Source organism: Meleagris gallopavo, chromosome 9, assembly GCF_905368555.1.
Source record: "Meleagris gallopavo chromosome 9, MGAL_WU_HG_1.1, whole genome shotgun sequence".
NCBI lineage: Eukaryota > Metazoa > Chordata > Aves > Galliformes > Phasianidae > Meleagris > Meleagris gallopavo.
Genome location: NC_139412.1, coordinates 16003942 through 16023881, shown reverse-complemented (window position 1 = coordinate 16023881; position 19940 = coordinate 16003942). Strand labels below are relative to the sequence as shown.

At 40.6% G+C, this 19940-nt stretch overlaps 1 protein-coding gene across 7 annotated transcripts in view; it reads left to right on the top strand.

The window, feature by feature from the left end:
* The window catches only part of GRIA3 (glutamate ionotropic receptor AMPA type subunit 3), a 542807-nt gene that overhangs the window by 94924 nt on the left and 427943 nt on the right, over positions 1 to 19940 (top strand). For 5 of the 7 annotated variants that reach the window (XM_085230478.1, XM_085230476.1, XM_085230486.1 and 2 more), the window contains exon 3: positions 7623 to 7670. The exons of the other annotated variants lie outside the window; for them this stretch is intronic. The gene's annotated coding sequence lies outside the window, so the exon portion shown is untranslated. The remainder of the gene's footprint in view (positions 1 to 7622; positions 7671 to 19940) is intronic. 7 annotated transcript variants of the gene reach the window in all.

Here is a 19940-nt window from a genome sequence, read left to right as displayed (position 1 = left end):
CGGTGAATGAATAATGATCTTTGGAACTGCACAAAAAGCATCAGAATTATTATTATTGACTGATTACATGTAAATTAGTAAATTTGAATGCCACCTGAAACCCTGGTATTCACTGAATCCAATCTCACATCTGCCATGGCCGGTAGGTTCCAGCAGTTTGTGGTCACTTGAACAGTGCTGTGCTGAGTCCTGCATGGCTTTCTGCTGGGCTGAAATGGTTGAATGGAGAAGGTTTGACAGACTTCTGGGAATTGTATCATGAAACCAACAGTTTTCTTACACCACAGGGCATGCATGCCAGGGTATATGTAGGCAGACCAATGTAACTCTCACTGAGGTGTCATAGTTTTCCAGAGCAGGAAAAACCATCCTTTGATATGAACCACACAAAACCTGTCAGGGATACTGGCAGTGAAATCCCTGAATGGCTTAGTGCTTTCCTCACTAGCATTGCTACCTGAGCTGACCTGTGTTGCACTGATACCATAATCACAACTGCAAAACGAGCAGATGTGTAAATGTATCTTCAGGCCTTTGGTGGTGTGATAAATGCATCTCTGGAAACTGCATTTCCTGTTGTTTCTGTAGTAGCCTTCTCTAGTGACCTCACTTCACTGTAGTGGTTCTTGTCTCTGTAACACAAACAGCTGGGCTCTGTGGTTCATCTCCTTGCAAGGAGCAATCGGTTGCTCTCTGGAAGTCATCTGCTTGATCTGTGGTAGGGTTTAATCATGGGAGAATCTATCAGGGCACTGAGTCCCTCCATTTCCTTGTGTGGCTGAATTTCTCAGATAGCTCTTTTCAGTGCTGAGCTAAAGGATGGTTAATTCTCACATTAATGAATGCAGAGACAACCATCAGGTTGTGTTAGACTTAGTAATGACACAGGCAGCCACATGTATTAGTTATGGTTCTGTAAGTAAACGTTGCCTCCTAGGGTTTGAGTAGGACTAGATGTAACCTGAGCTATATAAGCAAGTGTTAGTTAGGTTTGCAAAGTGATTGAAATATAGAAAAAAATTCTTAATAGAAAATAAACCTACAATAAAATGTAGATATAATTTTGATAAGCACAAGCGATATTTTGAAACCTTACCAAAAATTCTTGTTAGAAAAACATAGAAAACTTTAGTTTTTGGACTGAAACAATTCAATTTATTCAGCCTGACTTTTCAAGTAGTTTTCTTAGATCCAAATAGTAAATAAGAGAGTTCCAGAGATTTTGAATTAGAGCCTTAATAGAACATATTGTTTTCTTTAGTGGTGAAAACCTAAAAGAAAAAGAAGCATCAGTGTCTCATTGGTCTTAGAAACAACACATCATATACTTTTGGAGACAAGGCTAAATAGATTATAAAGGTTTAAAATGACAAATACTGATACTGTAAATGAAAATCAGATATCTTAAACTTGAGTTGACATATACGTGATTTTGAAGTGCAGAATGTTTTAGGTACTATGCTCTGAAATGAGTGTTAAGTACAAAAGTTGATATTCTTCCTCTTGGTCCCTCAGCAGGAAATGGCTCATAACAATAAAATAATAATATAAAAAAGTGCTGAGATGCATCCTTTCTCTCAAAAGTGTTGCTGAGTTCCTTGGCACTGAACTAGTCTTCAAATTACTGAAAACGGTAGGTAAAAAAGGTCTTCTATTGAAGAGTAATAGGGCAGATACACCTAGTTGTTGGGCTTTTTTCAGTGCTCTTTATGTGCTTCATTATTACTTGCCCTATGCAAGATTCAAAGCAGCTTTAAAAGCATTTAAGCCCTTGAAAGCAAAAATAATTTGTACATAGGCCAAAACGTTCCCCTTATTTCACTCTCTGTGGCACTGTGTCTCAGGAAATATGGCCATCTACCAAAGCTGACTCAAACACAATGAGGTGGAAAAACATGACCTTCAGAAGGATGATTTAGCATGTTGGATTGTAGAATACATTTCTATTAGATTGCTTGCAGCTTGGAACCATTGAGGATATTTGTAAAAGAGCTTTGCAAATACGGCATGTTGCCATGTAAACAAGCTGCTATTATTAGGAATAAATTTTGCTTAATATGGAGAGTAGTTTCTTGGTATTTACACTATGGAATTCTCACATCACAGACATTATTTAATCCTCATGTTGGGAGAGCTTTGCTACCCATAAGTGGAAATCATCTTCCTTTTCACCATCTTTGAATGGTTGCTTTTTATATAGAGGGTGGTTGCTCATAACCAAAATTTTACCTTTAAAACAAGCAGAGCTAAAATGAGCACTTACCATATAACATAAAAGACCCGAATCCAAAGCCTTTTTCCTTCATTTGCTGCATGGCTCAAATCTGAGGGAATGCCTTCTCTTAATCCTGGCAGTGTTCCTGCCCCTCTGTGTGCTTCCTGGTTAATTTTTGCTCATTCCATATGGTGTTTAAACTCCAAACATCTCTGCCCAGACTCTATAGCTGCTTGTAGGCTAGGCCTAGCACCATGTGGTCTGAAAAACAACTTTTATGCCAGAAAGATATTACTCAGATCTGCTATTAATAGTAATATTGACTGCGATAATAAGGTTGCATTCTACCATAATTCTGAGAAGTCAGGAATGCATGGGCAAATTGGATAAGGGGTAAGAAATACTAGAAGAAAAACTAAATAAGGAATTGATGTGAGAATTCTTCCATGGCATTTGTATTAATGCTCTCATGTAGTGTTAGAACCAAACTCAGTGCAATAGAACTTGCTTAGGAGTGCCTATTTCAAGTGCATAATCAGGCCTATAAAAATGATCGGATCTGATGTCCAGATGAGACTGTACTTGTCCCCCTTTTTTCCTACCATTACGTCTGCCTGCACCTCTAATAACCATTGTCCTTCCCCCCCAAAGCTGTGTCTAAAGCTTGGTGGCTGCCCAGCCGGGGAGCTGCACAGTGCAGGGCAGAGCCTGGAGAACACAGCAGTGTGCTGTGCCTTGGCCTCTGCTGGACAAAGGAATTGTCATGCTTGTGGCATGGATAAATGCATTCAAACATGTATGTTTAGCCCTCAGGTCAGCTCCTGGACCTTTTGGCATACACTGAGTTTGGTGACGTAACCTGTGGGAAGATGAGATTGTCCCCATATTTCTCTTTAGATGACATCTTTGGGTGAGAGGCATCTGTGGGTTTTAACCTGGGTCAGGGATATGTTTTGGAGTTAGTCTTTTGGTGATCTGTCCACATGAACTTTGGTCAGCATCAAGGCAGAGTCTTGAAGTTCATGAACTGGATTGCTTCTGGATGAAACAAAAACTAGAAGACATGCTCTGGGTGCAGAAACAGAATGCTCCAAGTGCAAATGAGCTTTCAGTGCATAAGACCAGACTAAAACTAGTCTGAAGTGGGTGAAACACCCTGGTACATGCATAGCATGGATATCAGGACCTCGGCATCTTTTTAGTCTACAGACCTGCTCTTAGTGCATTCTGTTTTATAATTAACATATGCATAGGATAATATATGCAATAACACCATAAGGACAGATGTGGTCTTTCAGGTTGACTTCCTCTAGAGCACTGGCCACAGATCTGTGAATGAAACCTATATCTGGAGATAACGCAATCTGAGAGATAACGCAATCTGTTCATAATCTTTCATAGAGGAATCAGACTTTGAAAAGAGTTGCTAGGACTTGCAATAAAGGAGTTAGTGACAGATGCTTGAGCAACCTTCAAGAGGGGCTATATGGAAGTTATATGGACTAAGAGAGTTACTGGGGTGGATCAAATTGGGTCAGGCAGAGCAGCTAAGACAGGAGAAGAGTCAATATTTAGAGAGGAGTTGCAGACTGTTGTTGTCCAGGATAAGCAGGATGAGCATGCTATTGATCTTAGATATTTATAGAGCACCCATCACTGTAGCATATTATGTAATCGATACTCCCATTTTCAGGGGCATTCATGAGAAGCATGACATTTTAGAGAATCTGCTGATGGAAGTGGAATGGGTCCTGGTGCCTGCATGTTTCTGCTCACACAGATAACTAAGGAGCCTATGAGAACCAGTGCCAAATTCTCCAGCCACTTTCTGAAGACAGACATTTCTGTCTGCATGTTTCAAGTTTGACATTGACTTCACTCCGGTAGCTTGTCTGCAAATTGCATCATTTTGAGGCAAAATCCCCATATAAAATGCAAAGTTCAGGATGCAAATTAAAGATTTATGACTTTCTGTCTGTCAGTTTTGATTCCATCATGTGTTCATTAGTCATGCCCTACTGTGCCGCCCTGTAACAGCGCTGACTGATGTTGACCGCAGACATTATAAATGATCCCTTTTGATACATTAGTTAATTACAAAGGAAATCAGCCTGTTCCTGGCAAATTCAAATCCATCTTAAAATTTCATGGAGAGACAATTAATTATGAGGAAAGTTATTTATGAATTTACTAAGAAAGTGGATCTGTTCTCATTAAAATAAGCTTGAAGGTACAAAATGATGATAAAATCAGTTACCTACTTAACTCTTTTGGTGCATGTTACTCTAATGAGCTGAGAGACTCTGAGACTTCTCATTTAGCACTTACAATTAAATTCGTCTAATGTAAGGCAAAAAGAGACTTAGAAGGGACTTGCTTTACACGTGCTAGAAAGTATGAAGGAACAGACATTACGTATATGCACAGACTTTCTTACTGTAAAGAACGTTTAGATGCTGGTCAACTTTTGTCTTTGCTTTGTTTGTTTAAATATAGGAAACTTTGGACATTGTCCTGATTTACCCCAAGTAGAAGGTAGGATTTAAATTCAGAGATTGCACAGAAATTGTCATTTAATCCAGGGAGCCATGATAGAATTGGACATAGACTTTGAAATATTGTTTTCCTTATTTTATTATTTTTCACATCTTATATTTTGGTAGGATTTTGCCATCGTGATGCAGTTTTCAATCCTAAGAAGCCTTTTTCTTTCTCTGATCTTTACTCTAGAGATGCCAAGCACTCACTTGAGAGCTTGGGATGGGGACCAGTTGGTCACTTATATCTACATGTCTGACCATTGGCAAAGACTGAGAGATGTTAACTGTCCCCTCACTATCACCAATACGTTACGTGTAGGAGGTGATTTGAAAAGGATGAATAATACACAGATCTGTAAATCTATACACAAAGAGATGTGAAGATGGACTAAAGCTATATTTTCAAGGCATTTGAAGTCATGAAAAGCATCAAAATTGCCAAATGATGTTGTAGATTTGTAAGATGTGGTTTCATCTGAGCTGAGAGACTTATGATATCTTGGTTCTTTGACAGAGATGGATGCTGCACCGATCACACAGCAACAGCTATCATGCCCTGGCGACCTCCTGGTTTAAACTTTCATTACAGTTGATTTTGCAGGATAGCAACATGTAACTTTTCTATGACTGAATGTGCAATCACTCTTACATTTGTTTCCACAGATGTTTCTTTTACTATGCTTAAGATCAGTAAAACGAAGAGGAAAGAGATGATGATAAGCGTTCTTGAGAATGTGTTTACTGAATGATTGGAGAGAAGTCATCATGACATCCCTGTAATAGGTGGTGTTCTGCATTCTTCCTGGCTTCCAAAAATGTATATTTTTTCATATCAAAATTACAACTTGCAAAAGAAGTTTCAGTTGAAAAGATGATTGGTTGTTTCCTTTCAGTTATTTCTGTGACATTGAAAGGTCACTGACAGGCAGCACTCTGTGTACATAGTGCTCAGGCCAGGGGACAAAGTGAATAATGGCATTGGTGAGGGGAATTCTGTTACTCTGTGCGTGAGTATGCTGAGAACTGGGGCTGTGAGATAGAACAATCTCAGTAATCAACTAAACAGCCACGAAGAGATAACTTTATTCATTTATTTAGTCATCAAATCTTAGCTCAGAATCCTTCTGGGCTTGCAGTTTCTCAGTCAAAATTCAAATGTCCATTTGAATTCTATTATTTGATTATTTTTCTGAATAATGCCTATCTCTCTGGTAAAACCTAGACATTCTAAAAGGATCTGATGCTCTGACCCACTAGTCAGTGGTTATGTGTGGATATATCCAAACCACTCTCTAATTTTTAAGCTTCTTCAAGCCAGAGAAACATTTCAGTTTGGTCTCAAGAGCAGATTTCTGAAGGTGACATGGATGTGACCATCTTCTCTCACCTTGCCAGCATTCCTGGCTGTGTACCTGCTGTGTGTTATATGGCAGGAGGAAGGCACCAGGCACCACACCTGCATTGCCAGGTAGCCCTGGTGTGCTGCTGCCTCTGCTTTGACTCACTCAGGGAGAAATTCCAGCTTGGTGGAACTGTGCTTCATCTGATGGATGCAAGAATGTTTGAATAATGGCACTGGATGCACTCTCAGTGCTTTTTTTTTCTTTTTTTCTTTTTTTTTCTTTTTTTCTTTTTTTCTTTTTTTCTTTTTTTCCCCCCGGAGGATGTCAATGTCATCTTTTGGTCTGGTCTAGGTTAACAGCTTAAAAAAACGAGGAAGGAAAGTGAAAATGCTCTCTATATTCTGGCACTTTTCTTTCATGATTATTTTCAGAAGTGGTGATAAGTGAAATTTCTTTTGCTATTTACATTTCCTGTCCCTAATTTGTACTGCATTGCTCATGGATCTCCTTGAAATGTAAAGTTAGGCCACTTCTAGCAATGTACTTCAATTTGCATCAGGAATTACATGTCAGTCCTTCGTAGACATCTGGGATAGTGTTGAATCAGCTCGTAGTTCCTGTGAAACCTGGAGCAGTTTATCCTTAAGTATGAAGTGAAGGACAGTGTGATTCATTCAGAAGTATTGGCTAAATCAGTTTTAATTGCCAAAATTGAGCACATGATGACACAATGTTTTATTTTAAATTTTGTTTTGTTAAATTTAGCCATTTTACTCAGCAGCAGGTTCAGCAAAGATCCCAGATATATCATAAGTAGTCTGCTTTGTTTTTTGAGAAATACTTTTTTCTCCTGTTATATTGTTTGCAAGCTAATACATTCTCCCCCAGGCAGTGTTTTTGCATCTGTGTGGCAGTGACACTAAACAATCACCTTTAGACCCAGATACATGTTTTTTAGTTCATATCAATGTCAAATCAACTAGTCAGACTGGCTACACATTGTGCTGAAGTTTAATAAACCTAGGCCAGCTGTATTGTAGAATTCTGCCATTTTGCACTAAAGGGGATGTTTAAATTAAAGAGAAGGATGCGTGGTTTCAAATTAAAGCTGATGTAGTTGTGGTCGCAGCAACAACTGCATTGTCTGTGAAAAATCTCCATGATCTGTCAACTTTTCAAGCGTACTGTGCAGGCTAAATCAGCAATTAGAAACTGGACAGGGCCTTAACATTTATCATGTGGGAATGTTCTGTGTTGAGTTTGGAGAAGTTACATTCAAAGTATAGGTGATCCCATTTCCTGTCTTGTGGTCCTTGTATGAAAAACTAACTGATGTCTGATGATCAGTGAAATTGCATGGACTTTTATTGTTCCTTAGCAGTCAGGATGAGAAAGAGATTAGTCAGGAAGGGAAGTGAACAGTTATGATTTCCTTCTTGTAGAAGGCTCTATAAAAAAAAATTGTGAATCTTTCACTTTCCATAATCTTAACTTACTTCTACTGATTTTTTCTTTTCTTTTTAGCATAATTAGATGTTCCATTGTCTCTGAGATGTTGCTTCCTTTTCTAAGGTAAGTTCTATACATTGCCTGTCTATCAGTGTTGACACATTCTGAAGAGCCCCAGAGGGCTCTTCATTTGGTCATGGTGGAAGGATATTTCCTCACCAGTGGTGCAGGCTTGTCTCCAGCTCCCCAGGCCTGGGTCCAACTGTTGAAGGGAGAGCAGCATGGCAACATGATTTCTTGTGAGGGTGAGGAACCAAAATTAATTACTTAGCTGATTCTTTCAATGCCTGCATACTTCTGCTCCATGATTCAAGGTAGAGCTGGCCTCTAGATACATCTGGAAGAGCTTTGGAAGTGCTAAGATCTCAAGTTGCTCTCACTTTCCCAAGGGTAACTGGAGAAGAGAAGGAAGTCTCAGGGTGAGGGAGCTTCTGTTTTCTGCCTTGGAAACAGTGGCAACTGCTTTAGCTTTTCTGATTTGGTTTCCACTGTGATAGTTAAGAATCAATTCCAGAAACTGCACTGGATTTATTTGACGAGGTGCATATCTGAAAATGAGGCATAGCCTCCTGGACGCACAACTGGTGCAATGTCTGGAAGTGACAAAAGTTGACGTCTAACTCAAGTACTTCACTTTCTACCCCAACAAAGAACCTAAGAAGGCTGCAATACCAAAGCCTCTTCCATCTAAACTATTTAGACTCAATTGGTAATCTGCTTTATCCCAGCTCATTTTCAGCTGCAGAAAATATGAGAAGAAAATGGAATGTGGTTTCCTGAAGCAGTCATTTGCTGCTGCTTCAGCAGGGCTTTGCAGAGGGAAGCTGTTGTAAAGTCTTTTCCCCTGGAGCTATGGCTCTGCATACGGGTCCACACTTGCGAGCCAAGTGATGAACTTCTGTCCTTCTATTCACATTGATGGCATGCCCTGCATTTAGGCTCCCTGATAACCTGAGGTTGTGTATAATCTAAATCCGGCTGAGAAAATTTCCTTCTCAGCTTGGCAAAGAATCAATGTGAATTTAAACTATAAAATGCACTCGCAGTGAAAGCCTGTTTCCCCATAGTTCTTGTGCTTCTGAAGCTCTTTCTGTGTGTGAATGATCTGTGAAAGCACTTTAAATACTCATGAACACATTCATTAATTTGAAATTATTCAGTGAATGACATATGTAATTACGACTCAGTGTGTGGGCTGCCTATAAAGGATTAGCTCTGAAGCAGTAGTGGGGATTCACTCGATGATGTTTGCTATTTGTGTGATACAATCAGCCCCCGTCAGTGTTGGGACAGCACTGCAGCTCTTCCTCAGTGGCTCTTGAGTTTCCAAATCACTTTCTCACTGTGGCCTGGGCTGGCTAGGGGACTGGCTGTGGCAGACCTGGCCTGTGATCAGCGAGTTGTGGCATTATATCATTACCCTGAAGCACATCTGAAGTCCCTCATTTCCTTCCTTCTTCCGATAGTGCTTTGCTATCTGTCCTACTGGGGCCATTGCAGTCTGGTTTGGAAGAGTTCCTGGGCCCTGAATCAGAGCCGCCCACGTGCTGTGCTCACCAACGTGCTGTGCTGCTCCTGAGCATCTTACTCCTCTTCAGCAATTGCTGATGAAACTCTGCATGTAACACATTCATAATCACAGTATGGAGAACGGTTCCTCAAGATGCAGGCTGCCACTTACATGATTCATCGAATTCATTTTCCCTCTCTCTCTTTCAAGACATCTTCCTGCTCTCTTTGATGAATCTAGCTCGGAGCCTATTACTTATACAGGGCACACTGTCGCTGAGCAGTTGACACCCATGTGTATCTACACTGTTGAAGTAATGCTTTCCTAATAGTTAATGGTTGCTGTTAAGATTAAATCAATCATTTTAGATCAGATGGGACAGGAACACTGAGTCTTGGGTTAATGTATAAACCAGGACAGCTTCCTTAACTCCTTTCATTTATGTAGAGCATTAATTAATAGAAACATAGAGAATTTCAGAGATTCTGTTTGTTCTGATATTTAGCAACAGCATAAAAATAAATTTGCAGTGCCTCTTACTAAAAATTTATTGGACATCTAATTAATTAGTTAATATTATGTCTTTGCATATTATTTTTATTATCATTTTTACTTCCTAGCCGGTGGGTTTATTGAAAGTAAAAGAAAGGCAAAATCCTCAGCTTGGAAAGTGCTGTTGTGGAATGTGGTTTGAATATAGCAAGAATTGGTGGCATGAGTGAAGCTGAAGGAGATGGTATTTATGCTGGTAGTGTTACGTGGTGTTGTAGGCATGGCATATTTTGGTAATTAGTGCAGCTAATTCAGAGCTCTGTTGTTTAACAGAGTTATAATTGAAGTTGCAGTGTGTGGTACATTTATGTTTATGTTCTGTGTTTAGACAGAGGTGCACTTGTTTAGAAGCTATAAAATGCAAAATTTGTTTCTTGCTCCTCTATACTTTGCTTATCAAGGGAAATATAAACAAAATCATTTTGCAGTTTGAAATTATCTAGTCCTGAGAGGACAGTATTTGCATCTTAAGTGTGACTCGAATATCAGCTTTATTTTTTACCTCTAAATAAAATTTCATTATTTCTATACTTGTTTAATTTGTATATTATGTGTGCCCCTAGAAAATAAACCTGTTAAAAACCTGAGGTTTCCAGCTATGGAAATAGCTTTTGGTAGGGGATTTTTAGGAGTAATATTAATAATGCTCTTCATTTAGACCAGTATCTGAGTTTCTTTCATGGAAACATTTTCATAGCTTGCAAATATTTTTTGCTACTCAAGGTTTCAAAAGAGAAAGGAAATTGGAAAAACTGGGTCTTTGTGTACAGCTTGCTAAAAGAGGTGATGGATGAGCTTTGCCTTCCTCAGCAAGGTCTCCTTTGTAACTTTGCTGATAGGGGCAAGCTTTGGGTTTTCTCACATATTGCTGGTTCCAGCTGCACCTGTGAGACTTGTTCTTGAGGCACATCTGTTATTTTTGTGCTGCAGATTCTGTAGTGCTGCAGTGGCAGCATTCAAAACCTGAATTAGTCATAGGTGTCGTTCTCTAGTGACCAGGAGAAGCAGAGTGCAAGCAGAGGTCTATTGAAAAGACTGTGAGGGTTGCATATTCAGAGGTGCTTTCTGGTGAGGCTGCATGTCTGCACTTTGCTAATGACGAATTGCTGTGGAACAACTACTGTTTCTCTTCAATTTTGAACAGGCATTCTTTATTAATGCTGTGCAAATGCTCTGTTCTTCCCAACATGGGGAATGGGAAGTCATGTGGAGACCATCACATGCTAAGGTTGTTAAACGTTCTCTCTGAAAGAATAAAAACTGGATGATCTATAATACAAATTAGTAAATTCTGCAGGAGGATCAATTGTCCTTGGAAAAGCAAAGCTCTTTCTCTTACTGTTTCTATGAATATTTATAGTCATGGGCAATGATGTTGCCACAAAGATACTGCAAATTTATATTGAGTCTTTCTGAAAGTTGAAAAATCAACATTAGAATCTTAAAATGGAGACAATATTGGACACATTCCCTTGTTCATTGCTCATTTGTACTGACATTGATTTTAGCTGGCAAACGATGCTAACATAAAAAGAAGCAAAAGGCCGTTCATATTTGCACAATCTAAATGAGGATTAGGCCCTGATGATTCATTAAGTGCTGCTACAAATATGCTTTATAGGTGTTACTGTTCTTGCCTTCATCTGAGATGTTTCAGTTTCTTGGGAGCTGTTTAGGATTTCTTTCAGGTTTGTAGTGTGTAGGAAAATTGTTTTTACAATGAAAATCCTGAAAGTGATAGCTGGTATCCTTTGGAAGTAGCTGGTGTTAGAACTGATCCCCAGATACAGAGAATCTTTCCATGGCGATAGTGAGTTAATGCTTGTTTTTAGCATATCACATTGAGTGCTTTCTCATGAGATGCTTGGCCACCATCAGTGCCACCCAAGCATTTTGGACCCAGTTTTGTCGTGTTGGATTCATCCTGCCCCCAGGTTTGCTGAATGAGCCTGGAGCACAGCCCATTGCCTGGGGGAGCTGCCAGGTTCTCTCTGGCATGGCAGGCATCTCTGGGCTGGAGGGATGGGGCCAGAGCACATGGTGCTTCCTTAACACCTGGCTGCTGATCAGCTGCAGTTTGACACTGGGACTGGTCTGTTTTCCCTAAACTGGAGAAACGTATAGGTTGTGCCTTGTGGAGGAGGAGGCCTCTTTAGCTACAGAAGCCCCTTAAAGCTGGCCAGAAGTTGCTGCCCTAAGGAAGTGGAGGAATTAAATAGTCACTGACATGCCAAATAACACACACACAAAAAAAAAGAACTTGGATTCTACCCTCAAATATGAACACTGCCAATCCAAATGGAAGCTTCCATATAGGTTGCCCTGCTTTTGTCCCAGATCTCTTGCCTGTTATTTTTTAATTCTAAACAAAATATAAGGGGGTAAGAGTTTAAATGGCAACCAAAGATTAACTCGCCTCACAGTCCCACTTTCCAAATTTGGGAAGCCTAAGTGGTAGAAAGTGTTATTAGCAAATTTTGATCCCAAACTGTATTATTTGTACATTTCTGTAACACTCAGTGGCCTTGATATGGAGTCATGTTAAAGTCCACGATAATTCCTTGCAGTTCTGATCCCAGATCCTAAAACAGACGACACTGTATATTTTAAATGGTGCTTCCATACTCTTTTAGAAAATTACATACTAAAAGTGCAACTGCACAGTGAGAGAATGAGGGAAGCAAAAAGGGAAAAAGTGGGCTCCTTCCTTTCTGAAAAGAGAGAGCAGGTCTGAACACAGAAATGTTTGGCAGTGTACACCTACAGAATGAAACTGCTGGTGGCAGCTCAGGGCTTCTTAGCAACTCAGCTGCCTGAATAGGCAACAAAGTGACTTCTTCTCTTTTCTAAGCTGTAAGTCTAAGCTTAGAAATAATACTAAGATTTCTGTCAGTCCCTCTGTCTTGTTTGAAGCGGGCAGAGAGGAAACATGGCACTGCACTTCTGCATGGCATCGTTCTTTTGGCACAGCTATTGAAGTGTGCCTAAAGTAGAAATAAAGCTACGGAAGCAGAAAACAAAGGGTGGAGGCTGCAAAGTACCATCCTATAAAATCATAGGAGCAGAAAAGCTGGAGGGAGAAAAAGAAGCTTCTTGATAGACTCTGAAAGTGCTCTTTGGTTTAGTTAGGAACCTGTGAAGAGGCAAAGGATTGTGAGGAAGAACCCTTTCAGCAGGGGGAAGGCTGCTGGTCATGTAGAAGAATCTTCCAGACTATCCAACTCAGCCCACAGCAGGAAGGTTGGAACTGGGTGAACTTCAAGGTCTCCTTCCAACCCATTCTATAATTCTTTGGTTCTATGATATAAGAAGACCTTGAGATATTAAGTCTTGGTTTTAAGATACTAATAAATTATCAAATTGTAATAAATAATGATAATGATAAAATGAACTGAGCATTCTTGCTGGCTCTTGTGACCTCTAAAGTATGTCTGAAATTTTAAATATATATTTTTACACAATAATACTTAAACTTTAATGCAAATTTATTCCCCTAGACTGTTTCACTGTAATATCTCAGCTGATTGATTATCAGTTCAAATTTACACATTATACAGGTCTTTTTTTTTCCCTGGTGAAACTGAAGCTGGAAGTCACATCACAACTTGCTGTTCTCCATGAAGGTACTTTAAAAGATGGTCTCTGAGCAGAGACTGTACATAAATCTCACAATTTATTACATTCATTAGTATCTAGATAAAGGTTATTAGACAATCAATCAGGGCCATGTCTCATTACCCTTTAGTACTTGGGATGTTTTTGAGGTTTTCATTATGGAGTCAAGTTATTTTCTTTCCTGCTGCTGAGCAAATAACTCCTCCAAGTGGATATTGTCTAAACTGGAGTATTGGAACATTAAGACGAGACCACATGAAAAATCCTAATGACTCAGGCAGTATATTTGTCTTCCTGAACAAACACAGAGGAGATGTTCTTTCCAAATGGAGAATTGGATGAGTCAGTTAAAGGGCAGATAATATGCAAAGTCTGTGGGAGAGAATATGATGTGGCATATAGAGATAGTAGCTAGCAGCATAGTTTTGGCTGTGAAGACAGATCAGGATATGAGTGTCTCTGGTGTGATCTTTTGTCTCACTTTTAGCTTTTGCAAGAGCACCAGGTAGGTACTGCCAGGCTGTTTCTGCAGTAGACCATAGGAGAGTGATTCTGTTCATATCAGCAGTCACAGGACTGGTGGGAACGTTCTTCGCCCAGTGGAGCTGCATTCATGTATGCTGATAGGGAATTAACTTCTGGATGCTTAGCTGCTGCTCCAGCCCTTTTCATTTTTCAACCTGGGGCTAGGAAACTTGTGTCAACTGCTTTTCTCAAAGCATTTCAGCATTTAGGCTCTGTTTATCTGGACTCCTCAAGTACAGAGGCAAGAAAAATCACCAAGATTTAAAACTAATAATTGAATTTATATAAATGTCAGTGGTATTTCTAGCCGAGCTATGGGGAAATAGGTTTGGGAGGTTCCGATATATATTGGGCCCAGTTTACTCTGCTGTCCCCTATTACTGATGATAGTTGTATCCATGCTAATGTTCAAGATAGATGTTCACAAGATCTCTTTTCTATCCTCTGTATGTACGTACTGTGCACAGGGATGACTAATGACTGCATGAGCTTTGTGACATTTATAGCCTAGTGTGGAACTAGATTGCTAATAGGTTTATGTCTTAGCTCCAATTTACTGATCTTTTGCCAAAAGTCTCACTGAAACTCTGACTGTTTTGCATTGGTCCTGGTTTTTCAAACTGTGATTTTAAACTGCAGGTAACACATTCCTGTCCTGCTGAAGGTGCTTCTAGTTTTAGAACAGAATAGAATAATAGAGTTGGAAGGGAATTTTTCTGATAATCTAGTCCAACTGCCTGACCGTTTCAGGGTTAACCAAAAATTAAAACATATTTATGAAGGCATTATCAAAATGCCTCTTGAACACTGGCAGCTTGGGGCAATCATCTTCGCCTTGCAAGGAAGCCTGTGCCAATGCTTGAAGACCCTCATGGCAAAAAATTTCCAATCGTTCAGTCTGAACCTCCTCTGGTGCAGTTTTGTGCCTTTTCCATGCATCCTGCTTTTAATTCCCAGGAGCAGAGCTCGGCAGCTCCCTTTCCATTTTCCACCTCAGGAAGCTGCAGAGCGATGAGGTCACCTCAGAGCCTCCTTTTCTCCAGACCAGACAACCCAAATATCCTCAGCTTCTCCTCACAGGACATGCCTTCCAGCCCTTGTACCAGTTTTGGTGCCTCTTCTGGAAGCTTTTAGGGACCTTATCATCCATTTTATACAACGGAGCCCAAAACTACACGCACTATGGAAGGTGAGGCTACATCACTGGGAAAGAGATCACACTCTTGTGGGAAAATCTTGCTGGCTATGCTGGGTTTACTGCACCCCAAAATGTGATTTGCTGCCAGGCATGCTGCTGGCTCACACTGAGCCTACTGTCAGCAGCACTCCCAGTTCCCTTGCTGCTGAGCTGCTCCTCAGCCACTCATCACCCATCTGTACCTGGGTCTGGCATTGCTCCATCCCAGGCACAGCACCTGACATTTGCCTTTGTTGAATTTCATGCTGTTGCTCATTGTCCAATTTTAAATTGTGATTCTGTAAGTGTAAATCTTGTTGTGAAGCTCGTCTGTTTTCATTGTGCATCTCAGTCTCTCTCCCCTCAGGGCTGATGAGACGGCAAGAGGAAAAGAAGCTCCTTGCTCTCGCTGCTGCACCCGGTGCTGTGCCATGGCGAGTGCTGTTGTCTGCTGCGCTGTGGGAGCTGGGGAGAGCAGCTCTACTTCTGAATGGAGCAATTCAAGCTGCATGGCAATTTGTCAGGAGTTGTGAATCTTGTCCAAGCAATGATGCTCTGTCACTCTTTTTTTTCCCCATGTGAAAGCTGTGGTTTGCTGTCAGACAAAGCAAGTGTGATAGGAGGGTAATTGCCTAACACTCTTCAGGAGAGATTGGGAGAGCAGAAAAGTGTGTGACTGATTATTATTGTATGATCCATTTTGTGTAACAGAGGCACAAAGTTATAATCAGACAGATCTCCACCATGGAGCTGGTCAATGTGATTTTGAACAAAGCAAGGATTGACTAAAATTGCTGACTTTTGTGTTTTATTATGACTTTAGTGAATTTTGATATAAATGCCACTTGAAGACAAAGTCATTCAAATTTGCACAGCTGATGGGATTATTCAAGAAAAGAACATAAAATTACCAAGATACACTGTGTTCTAAAGGCTGATGAGTTAGGACTTACATTTGTAAGTAATCCTACAGTAGATCATAAATGTGTGATTTTTAGTTTCTTTCCAAAAGCTGTTTCTGTTGAAATACATTGATACATCTATTCAGAGCTGAATCAGGAAACTTGCTCTTTGGTATTGCTCTGTGTCCTCAGAGTAACTGGGAAATGAACTTCCATATGCTCTTTTAGCTGGGATATGCTCAGTTTGCCATTGTGTCAAAGGACTTGCTGTAAATTAAATTAGAAGTTGCTTGACTGCTTATCAAGTTTTTTGCCTCATCACTAGTAGAACAGCATGCCAAAATGACTGAAAGTTAATATCATGCTCTCTGACATCAGTCCTAGTGTTGTATCACTCACAGAATGAATTTTCATTGTCAGTAAAACTTAGAAAACATTTACATATATCAAACTCACAATTCTGGAACCCTGTAATGTCCTTTCAGTATATGACATGGATCCCAGAAGCAAAGTGACAGCTATATATCTATCTACTAGATTGTTCATTATAAGCTGAAGACAGGGGCATAATATCATTGCACATTTTCTTCTGTGAATGCCTGTACAGAGAGAAATAAAGATGGAAAACGGGAAACTATTGCTCACGGTTTTGCTTTGGTGGCAACATCCAATATAAGTTTCAAATATTTTCAGAGATGCATGGTTTTCCATTTTCCTAGGTTCCTTCCCTCCACTTCTTCCTGCAGGGCCAGTCCTTTGCATGAATCACAAAAGCTAATGAGATGCTGGCAGGGTGCTCCTTAGGAACCCCATCCATGTGTCTGCTCAGTGTGGTGGGCCTTCCTGAAGGTTTTGGTTACCTGCACTGCTGCCTCAGAGCAGCACCTCATGTCAGCAGTCTGGAAAAGCAGACTGCTTTGAAAAGCAGTGGATAACAGGAGCAGTGAAAGAAAAAAACAGCCAGCATGAGTGTCTGAGGGCTGTGAGGGAAGAAGGGTGAAATCTCCGGTCCTATGCACAATGCATGCCTGCATGTGTTGGTCACAGCATCACCGTTGACCAACAGATAGCATCTGTTTCATCTTCATTGAAGCAAAATAAACAAAGTAGCATGCTGAGCAGTCCTAAGAAAACATAGTGCTCTCCTTATCTGCAATCCCCATATCCTGTAGGGAAAAGAAATTACTAAGCATGTCCCTAGTGCTTTGTACCAATACTGCTGTGTTATCCTTTGGGACATCCCCAGTGATTTATGAAGGGTTTCTTAGACATGATCTCACCAGCTTCCACTGCATCATCAGTAGCAGGAGCAGCTGATACTGGGGATGGGCTCTGGTGTGGTGAATCCACACATGAACAAAGCGGAGGAGAACAGACAGGGCAGATGCTAATCCATTCCAAGGTTAGGTAGTTACAGTCCCACAAGCCTGCTTGTAGGCTTTCCAACATTCTTATCATTACTTTCAGTGCTGGAAAGCCAAGAGCTACTCCTTCAGCTTATAGAGGTTGTCATACCTTGTGTGATCATGCATCCTACAGAGAATTTCAAATGAAGAAATGAGAGGAGCCCAGGTTTTACTGAGGTAGTATGCTATTGAGGATTTTAAAGGGAAGGAGTAGCAAACCACGCTTCTTAATGACATGTTTCTGTTAGTGTTGCAATGCATCCATCTCATTTTTTTGGGGATAAGTTTTTGCTGCTGTGGGTGAGTGCCTGGGATCTGCATGAACCTCAAAGTTCATCTGGAGCTGGATGCAGCGTTGGCACCACAGTGCTGGCACACTGCTCTGGCACCCAGGTTCTGCAATGCTCCCAATCTTTTGGCTGTATTCTTCATACTGGCTGTGCAAAACAATGATGTCCAGGGGATGCTACTGCACTCCACCGCCACCCTGCTTGTATAGCTGTTGCAATTGAGGAAAGACGCTTTCATTTGCTCCCAGCACAGGCATAGCCAAGGTGGAGGTATGTTACTCCTCTTCATACTGTCTGCCTTGCAATTTTGTTTCAAGCTAACTTCCATTTTTTTAAGCGCTGTTCTGTGTTGTTACGTGGGATTGTGTCCCATGCCATCAGGTACAGTCACATTTGGCACATTCCTTGGAGCATAACAGTAAAAGAACAGAATGAGGAGTGTGGAGATTTGCACCGCCTGGCACAGGATGGAACAGGACACCTAGAGGAGGGTTTTATTTTATTTTGTTTTTGGTGTGTGTGTGTGTGTGTAAAAGTACGCAGTTTAGCATTTCCTAGAATCATAGAAAAGCCTAGGTTGAGAAGAACCACAAAGATCATCTAGTTTCAATCCCCCTGCTATCTGCAGGGTTGCCAACCACTAGGCAAGGCTGCCCAGAGCCACATCCAGCCTGATGTTAAAGTCTCATGACTGAATTCAGGCCTTTGTACTCATGACACCTATACCCATTAGCAGCAGGCAAATGCAGATTCATTTGGTCTTGAGGCACTAGCAATGATGGAATGGAGATGGGAAAGAGAGAGGAAAGCTCTCTTTGGAGAACAGCTGCATTTTCTGCATTTTCCGGTGTATATTTTCACATTTCAGCTTTTGATTACATTTCAGTATTCAGCAGTAATTCTATAAATCCACGTGTTTGCCATTTGCAGCAGCAGTGGTGGCTGGCATCAATGAAGTTTAGAGAAGTAGGTTTTCGTGTATTGCTTAATTGGGCCATACCAATTAAATGCTTGGCACTTTGTCATTACAAGAAGTCGTCATAAAAATAGAAATATAAAGCAACTACATTTTGACACATTACTTTTTTTACTCTCTTAAAAGCATTTGCATGTAAAAATTGAAAATAAAACTATTTACATTCACAGAAGTAAAAATTATGTGTAAAGATCTGGTGTATGGGCAGCAGAGTGCATCCCACAGCACTGCAGATGGAGGCTGCTGCTGCAGGCTGAGTCATGATGTGCTCAGGATTTGTCTCAGGCTGATGTCAATTAATTGATAAATTCCACATATTCATTTTTTACGGCTGATGCTCTATGAAACCAATAAAACATCCACAAGGATGTCTTCAGCTGGAAGTCTGTTTTCATTGTGAGTGCACTGTTGGAATCAGAATGTATTTCCCTCTTTATTTAAGATAGATCTCTTATTATAAAACGCTGTCAGAGAAATAGAATTGCCACCCACTGAAACCAACATCAGTCATGGACAAGTGGGAATATAAGTGGATTTAAAGCCACAGATAAGAGATTTACTCTATTTGCTACATTCAGGCATCGTTGTGGGTCTTCAGGCTGGGATATGGCTCTATCTTGGCAGAACAGGTTACCTGGTTAATACCACCCTTCAGCTTTGGACAGTAGGCAAATGTATACATGCTTGTTGATATGGTGAACCCTGAAGTTTATTGCGTCCCTTTCAGGAATGAACTGATTTAAAGGTCTGATCCCTCCCCGAAGAGAGAAAGTAGAGACCTGAGGGTGGCAGCTGCCTTGCTGCCTTCAGAGCTCTCATGAGCATTGTGTTCTTTTATCCCATTTTACAGAGATGTTGACTCCTTAGAGGAGTACTTTTGCTGCAGTACACATATGCAAACTTCACCTTAGATTTCCTTGTTAGCTGCTAGCTGCAGTTCTGGCAGGTATGTTTTATTGCCTCCGATGTGAAGAATACCGCCTGCAGCTGTGGGGGCAAAGGGCCAAACAAAAAGACTATGTGTGACAAACCTCCAGCAAATGATCTGTTCCACAGCTTCATTTTGCAGGCTGCCTCCTGATCCTGGGTTGGGTCCCAAAACATAGCTAAAAATTCTCCTGGAAGACATTAGTCTCCTAGCCCTAGGTACAGCATTGCCAGATATCATTCCACTTGCACTGGCAACTAGTGCACTGCTTGCTGCAAGGCATGACCAAACTTGGTTGTCTTGAGTTCGTGTAGTTTTTTGACGCAGTGGTTAGCATGGATTATATTAGCTTTCTTGGTATACCATCATAAAGCAGGAAGAAAAATTATCTTTCTTAGTCAAAAAATGAGGGAAGTAGGAGCATGTGGTTTATTTGCTCTCTGAATTTTTTT